General features: G+C 34.4%; 1 long non-coding RNA gene across 1 annotated transcript; it reads right to left on the reverse strand.

The window, feature by feature from the left end:
* Positions 1-2,675: 2,675 nt before the first annotated feature.
* LOC116665304 lies at positions 2,676-5,854 on the reverse strand. The gene is made up of 3 exons (XR_004321852.1): positions 5,843-5,854; positions 3,696-3,697; positions 2,676-3,350 (listed from the first exon to the last, which is right to left on the reverse strand). It is a non-coding gene; the product is annotated as an uncharacterized LOC116665304 (long non-coding RNA).
* Between the last annotated feature and the right edge of the window lie 2,206 nt (positions 5,855-8,060).

An 8,060-nucleotide genomic window follows, 5' to 3' on the forward strand; every position in this document is an offset into this window, starting at 1 on the left:
TTCTTCTCTTCTTTCAATGAGACTAGAAGCAAAGCAATCAGGCAAGTTTGAGGACTGTGGTGCAGGATTAGATAATGGAAGAAAAAAAGGTAATGGTCTAGAAAAACACAAGCTAGTAGACTAGGAAAATTGAGCAGAGCTACCAAAGAGCCTGAGGGTCTTCCAGGAGTCACAAGCAAACATGTAAGCTGAGATCGTTCTGCCTGGCTGTGTGGAGAGTAGGCTTTAACCAGGGTTGTGAGTTAAGTGTCACAACAGGAATGAGAGGGTTTGATGGGACATAGAAAGTAATGTGACTAGACACAGAATGGGAGACATGAGAGAGGTTATAAAGAGTAAAGATGAGAGAGTCAGGGGATTTGAGATCCTGATTTAAGGTTTTTTTTTTTTCAAAACTAGAATACCAGAGGAGTAGCCTGGACATACACGAGGTAGCGTTTGAAGAGGGATGTGCTTGAAAACAAGATGTCAATAGAAAATGACATTTTTGGTAAACAAGGTCTAGGACATTGGTTTTCAACAGGAATAATACTGTACCCTAGAGATTTCTAGAAAATTTGTGGGCAATTTTTATTGTCATGATAACTGAAGGTGATGCAGGAATTTATAGAGGCGGCACCAGGAAGCTAGATGCTTCAATGCTGGGAACAGTAAATCTGTATTCATTGGCTTGTAGCTGTTGCATTCACAGTAATTCTACATCTTTTAATATGTTTATTTAACTCATTTAAAAATAGAAAACATCAGTGTGAAATTGGATATTATAGACTGGTCTACAAAGGAACCAACGTGAACTCTGCCTGTACATTATTTTCCAATGAAACAATCAGCCTGCTAAAATTAAAAAAAAAAAAAATACAAAAAAGGATGCTGATAACATTAGCAAGCATATATCATCTTTTCAAGATTTAAAGAAAAAGTTTGAAAAATCTAACATTGTCTCTGGAATGATTTAAAAAATTCTTCTAATAAAAGCATAATTTTCTGCTTGCTTCATACATGTGCATATGTGGTCACAAATAGTACCCTTCATGGCAGTGAGGAAAATTAACTTCACCAACCATATAAGATGTTTTTTGGTATGCTGACCTAAGAAATCCAAGTGAAATAATTTTTCTCTTCCATTGAGCAAAGATACTGTTTGACGAAAAATTGATGAGATGGCAAAAGATGTTAAAAATTAGCTGTGAGATGAACTGTAGTGAAAATGAATTTTCATTACAAGTGGATGAACCGTCCTTTGGATAATGAGGCTTTACCACCTGCATTTAAAAGGCTCATACGGAATGAAAAAAAATCATAGAGGAAATGTTATTTTTAAAATTACTGATAATAAATATGAAGGGCTTGTCCATATTTGAAATTCCCAAAAATTACTTTTATGAGAAAGGATAATCCCTCTTTTGGGGTCACTGCTTCTGCTACAGATGGGGCTGCCAGCTATGGGCTGTTGGCAATGTCGGTTTATAGCTAACTTAAAAAATTGCACCAGGTGTTTCAGCGATGCATTGCATTATTCATGAATTACATGTAGTCCTCGAGAATTTTTATGAAAAACCCCACAATCAATGAATGTTTTAACTGTGTTAATAACAAAATTAATAATAAATCCTTGAGTCATTGATTACTTCATACAGAATACACTTCAGTAAGTGTTTGAACATCTTATTCTAGACACAAAAGATGGTTCTCAAGGAATATACTTGAAAACAGGTTCTGTTTACTATTGAATATTGTATTTTTTAAAATTCTACCAAAAGAAAATTAAGGATCAAGACTGATATATTGTGAGTGGATGGGACATATTTTTCATGTATACTCGGCCACCTTAAACCGCAGCAGAACTAGATCAATTTCATTAAAATGAAGCAGGTAATCACGGGATTTATCAACAGACTTAAACTATTTAAAAATGACCTTGCTGCTGAGAATTTTCAAAGTGTCTGTCTTTGCAACACTTTAGATATCGAAGATATTAATTGAGAATAGATTACTCTTATTTTTATTAATAAATAAGATATGATAGTTAGATTTAAAGTTCTGAAGGAACTATGTAAGACCAGATTGGATGATTAATCCATTTAAAATGATTGTGAAACATGTCAGCCAAGATATGCAAAAGGAGTTAACTGGGCTAAAGTACAACTTTTAGACCAAAACACAATTTAATTAGTCTAATTATGAAAGGATCTGGATCCATTTAAGACTTTCATAGCCACATCTTTAAAAATAAGTTAAATTACCAATAGCTTTTTCTTCTATTTAACAATACACAAATTCTAAGAGATTCCAGATTAGTAGCACAGTTTCAGTAAAAGCAGACAAACTATTTGGTAAAATGTAAGATGTAAAATAGAAGAATTCTTCTAAAAATTTAGAATCAACTACTATGAAATTAATAGGAACCACCCCACTGAAAGTTACTTTAAAACTACTTATATGTTAAAAATCTTTTTTAATGCAAATTTCAGAAATCTATGCCATGAAAGTATATACTGAATTTATTTACTTATGATTTTTTTTTCAGTTTTACTCTGAAATTGTGCCCAGAGATTTACCTCGTAATTTCTGTACAGCTTCTTTTATTACTTGTTTAGATTTCTTGTCCATCTTCAATTACTTTGCCTGTCTCCAAGAATGTCTGCACAGCACAGACTGAATGCATCTTTGGACGTGTGGCTGGCTCCGGGATGAAATGTTTCCAGGGCACTTCATTGGCACTCTTAACTTGTGTCATAACACACTGAATTGTTTTGAAAGTACATTTATAAATAGCTTATTCACAAGAATATCAAACTTCCTCATTTTTGGTCAACATTGACAGATTGTAATTTATCTTAGCATGTTATACATACTTCAATTAAGTATTTTCCCCCTTTATCTGTGATCGTCTACAGACAAAACTGGTCTGCTGTTAGCTTAGAGTCCATCTCTGCCTTTGCTCTTTCATTTTTCCTGAACTTCTCGTGTGGGACAATTTCTCATATTGCTTTCCCTGATCCTAACTTACTTATTATAATTAAGTGGGGTGTAGAAATAGGAATATAGTATAGTTATGAATGTACAATAACATATATTCCATTATTCTAAATTGATTTAAATTTACTTAAAAATTATAGTTGAAGATAGAGTGCATCATTTGGAAGGGAAGGGGGTCTACAGAATATTTGCTTTTATAAAGGGGGTATTGGGTCTGAAATGATAGTTATGGCCATAAGTTAGCAACATTTGCTAGGAACTGGGTTGATGTTAACTTTGTTAGTTCTGATCCATAGATCATAGCCCTTTGTAGATCTATGGTCTATTGTAGACTTTGTGTGTTAGGTGCAGCATTGATCACATTTTATGTACTGCATTATATATATGATATTCAGTAGCTTACCCTTCTAAATGAAAAGATAAAAGGACTATAGATGAGTAGATTCTTAGTGGGTTGTTCCCGCCCTCTCCCACTCCCACTAATTTGGTTAGAGATAGCCAATACAGAAGATTCTTTAAACATGTGGATGAGGATAGAAACTCAATCCTTAACCATTACACATTTTCAGGACTGACTTTAAATTAAATTTTAGGCTATCATTAGCAATGTACAGCTATTCTCAGATTTCTTTTATAGTCTCTTGTTTTGATGACCTTTTTGTACTTCGGTCTTTGTTTAATTTCATTCAGAGGTAGAAAATATGGTAATTTTTAACAACTTCTTGGTAATTCTGCAAATAAAAAGGAAGTTTTAAAAAGGCAGATTTAAAAGAAAAGATCTGATTTGATTCCAAAGCTGGTATTAACATATTTTAATGCAGAGGAAAGATAAGGAGCAAGATGAATCTTAAGGTTATAAGAGGTCCATCAAATTGACCTACATGAGCTCACAGAAGTTACACGTTTCCTAAGGCCAAGGAACTGTTTCATGACCTTGAAGGGTATATTAGTATTTCTATTTAAGTCATTACATTTTCAAACATTGGAACTGCTCAGATTTGGTTCACTGCACAAACCAATCACTTAGAATGTTAAAGAGCATGACTTTGGTCTCCTGGAGACAGCTCTTCTGTGATTGAGCTCTCGTTTGCACGGCCTGTCTACCTTCCCTGTTAATTTTTTTTCTTGTTTTTTTTTTTTTTTTTTTTTTTTCCCTTGTCAGCCTACATTGTGAATGCAACTGATAGAACAAACACCAACACCTAACACTGGAAATTCTCTCCTCTGAACTCATTTGAAACACATGCTGAGGTTCTCAGTCGGCAAGTTTTATAAAATGTCAGAACGTTTTAGAGTTGGGAGTGATTGTTGGACGCATATTATAATCACACAGGGAGCTTAAGAAAATACTAATGCCTCAGCCCCACCTTCAGAAATTCTGATTTAACTTGTCTGGGGAAAACTGCAGGCCTCTATGTTTTTAAAAAGTTTTCCAAGCAATTTTAATGTCCAGCCAATTTGAGAACCACTGGGCTAGTCCCATTCGATCAGATAAAAACAGAAATTCATACAGGATTTGACATAGCAAAGGGCACACTAGACATCAGAATAGCTGAGACTAAACGTCAGACCTCCTGACACTCAGTACAGTCTTTACACTGTTTGAACACTCCTTCTCTGAGAGGCGTCCTTACATAAAAACTTCTGACGTAAATCCGGGATGGCCTTCAGTTGTGGAGCTAAACACAGGTAGGCGCCTTTCTCTAAGAAACCAGTTTCATCTGATATGATACATTCAGTTAATATTCCATTTTCCATTAAAAGGAGGAGGGGATTGTGTTTTGGGCTGATTGATAATTCACAGAATGGTGATACTCAAATAATCTCCACCCTTGAAGAGAGTCTACAGAAAAGCAGGACAGTCTGCACTGCAGCTCAGTCGCTTCGAAGCCTGGGACATGGTGAAAATATCTTGCTGAGAATTCACACCAGAACAATCTTCAGCTGCATTATTCACAACACATCATTACCGTTGATTGTTCAGATGAAAATGGTCTCACAATTGCAACGAATCATCTGCTTTCAGAGTGACAGAACTTATAATTGCAACAGCAGGACATACAAAGGGAACGGCTTAAGGGCTGACATTTAACCTTTGTTTACAGTATTCTTTTAATATTGTTGTTGATCTTTCAGCATCCAGAGCTTGGATGGACAGTCTCAACAATGGCAGTTGAAAATTACGTTTGTTTTTAAATTTTGTTTTCTTGTTTGTGTCCATATTATTGCAAGTAGTAGGGCTGACAGTATTTTTGTATGTTTTCTATTTTCTTTAATGATGTTTTGGCCAAAGAAAGGGTACATTTACTCTCTGAATGCATATGTCTAATGTAGAATTATACATGGAATTACTGCACCTTGACATGTCCTGCCTTCTTTCAAATAAAATATTTCCCTTGAACCTGCTCTTTCCTGATCATTCGGAAAACAATGGGTTAGTCAACTGTCTTGAAATTGGCAAATGTTTAGTTTTTCTTAACCACAAAAGTATGCTCAGCTTGAATGTTTGGTGTATTATTTTGGATTTCTAGAATCTGGCAAACTTGTGAATATAGGAAAGAGCAAATTGGAAAAAAAAAAACACATTTAAATTGCTTTATCTCCAGGTGATAAAACTTCATAAATAGTTGAAAGGAGAAAGACACAAGAATGAAAAGGGTGGAAAATCCCAGAAAACTGAAAACAATGATTAAATGTTATGTAAATGACTATGCAGACGTTTCTAAAGCTTGTGATTATTTTTAAATGTGACTAGTAAAAAGGATTTATTAAAAGTTCAGTTGAATACGGTGAGTTTGAATATCATACACATACACATATAGTGAGGTATTGAAAATTAATGAGGAATTAAATATCATGAGACTTTAAATCAATTTCTTTTAAAAAGATGTTAGAGGACAGAAAGAGAAGAGATGGTTTTATTTAAAGGCAGAGTTGGAAATCTTTTATCCAGGACACTAGAAGGAATGTTTATGAATAAAAGAATTAAAGCTCGGAATTGAAAAAATATATATATAAATCAGCAACAGTCATTTGTTATGGATTATTTGATTCAAAATTACAGCATGAGAAAAAAAACGTTTGCTTTAATTCAACGTGAAGGAAAAGATTTAACTTTTTGGAAACAGACTGAGTATCTTGTCATAGGGGACTCAAAAAAGAGTTTATTTGATTGGAACTAAGAAGTCTGAAGGTCACTGCATCCAACCAACCAACCAGTGCTTGCCACTGATGTTATTCAAACAGAAATTCTTTCATTCACATTAAATAAATTATCTTGACATATTTTACATTTTATGATTAGAATAAATATAGACAAAATTATTTGAAAGTATAACTTACTCTTCTGGGCTTTCTATTATTAAAGTTCTCAGATTCTCTTATCTTTCAGATTTGAAGTATTTAGAAGAAAATCTAATAGGAATACCTCTCTTCTAGACTGTAAATTCCTCAAGGGCCAGGATCAAGTTTTATTTCTTTTTACGTTCTCTATTGTGCTGAGTACTTACCATAAGATAGGTTCTCAATACAACATTTGTTTAATAAATGAGGAGGATGAATAAATAAATAAATGATTAATGTTGCTTCTCCTCCAAGATAGTATGCACAGATTGTATTTGTATGTTTTCATTCGTATTTTTCTTCTTCATTTCTCCACTTCCTCTACTGCCAAAACAGACTCAGATGCTGCTCAACACTAAAATAACTGGTATGTATGATTTCATGGCTATTTTCTGCAACTTCAGACTGGGGCAGACAGAAAAGGAGAGAGGAGAGGAAGAGGCATGATTTACACAATTTAGAAGGGAGTTGAGATCTTCCCTCATTACCTCCTCTGGTAGCCCTTTAGGAATTCTTAAGCCCACTGTCTCCTCCAAAGCAGAGAGAAGAAGTGTAGTGAATGGGGAGGAAGGTGACAGCATAAAGGGAGCACTTAGCCTCCTGGACAAGGGGAAACCAAACTAAACTAACACATGATGGTTCAAACATTTCATCCTTGAAACTATTCTCTTGGTAATTTCCACGCTTGCCTTGGGAAATTTCATCAGCCCTTAAAGTCTCCATTAATACTTTATTGCTGATGACACCCACTTCTTCGACGTTAATCCCAACTTCTCAGCTGAATCTTGGTCTCAGATATTGAGACATCTGTTGTGTATTTCTCTGCAGCAGTCTGGAAATCCATATTTCCAAAGTTGAACTCTCAATTCTGCTTTTGCTGCATCCCATAAGTTTTCTCATGTTGTGTTTTTGTTTTTGTTTGTCAAGATATTTTCAAATTTCCTTTTTGATTTCTTCTTTGACTCAGTATTTAAGAATGTGTTGTTTAATTTCATGGATTTCTGTATCTTCCCATTTTTCTTACATTATTGATTTCTAGTTTCTTTCCACTGTGATTGGAAAAGACACAGGATGCTTTCAATCTTCTTAAATTTGTTAAAGACTTGTTTTGTCACCTAACATGTGATGTTTCTTGGATAATGCTTTATGTGCACTTGAGAACAATGTGTATTTTGCTATTGTTGAATGGAATGTCCCATATATGTCTGTTAGGTCTGTTTGATTTATAACGTTGTTCAAATCTGCTGTTTCCTTACTGTTTTCCTGTTTAGACAACTATGTTTTTGAAAGTGGGGCACTGGTTCATGTGATGGTATTCCATAAGTCCTATAGGCTTTCATCACCCTATTTCATTATTTTTTTTCTTTTTGTTCCACTAAATGGATGATTTCAAGTGACTTATCTATACATTGTCTGATGCTTTCATCTGCTTGATCATGTCAGCCGTTGATGCTTTCTGTTGAATTTTTCAGTTCAATCATTGGTTTTCTTTTTATGATGCAGAACTTCTGTTTGGCTCTTTTTCAAAGTTTTCTATTTATTTTCTGAACTTCTCCTTTTGTTCATGTATTGTTTTCCTCATTTTGTTTAATTGTCTGTGTCTCTTGTAACTCGCTGAGTTTAAGACAATACTTTTGAATTATCTGTCAGGGAACATATAGACCTTATTTCTTTCGGGTCAATTGCAGGAGTTTTATTTTGGTCCTCTGCTGGGTGTCATGCTTCCCTGACTTTTTGTG

The sequence above is a fragment of the Camelus ferus genome, chromosome 8, assembly GCF_009834535.1.
Source record: "Camelus ferus isolate YT-003-E chromosome 8, BCGSAC_Cfer_1.0, whole genome shotgun sequence".
Lineage (NCBI taxonomy): Eukaryota > Metazoa > Chordata > Mammalia > Artiodactyla > Camelidae > Camelus > Camelus ferus.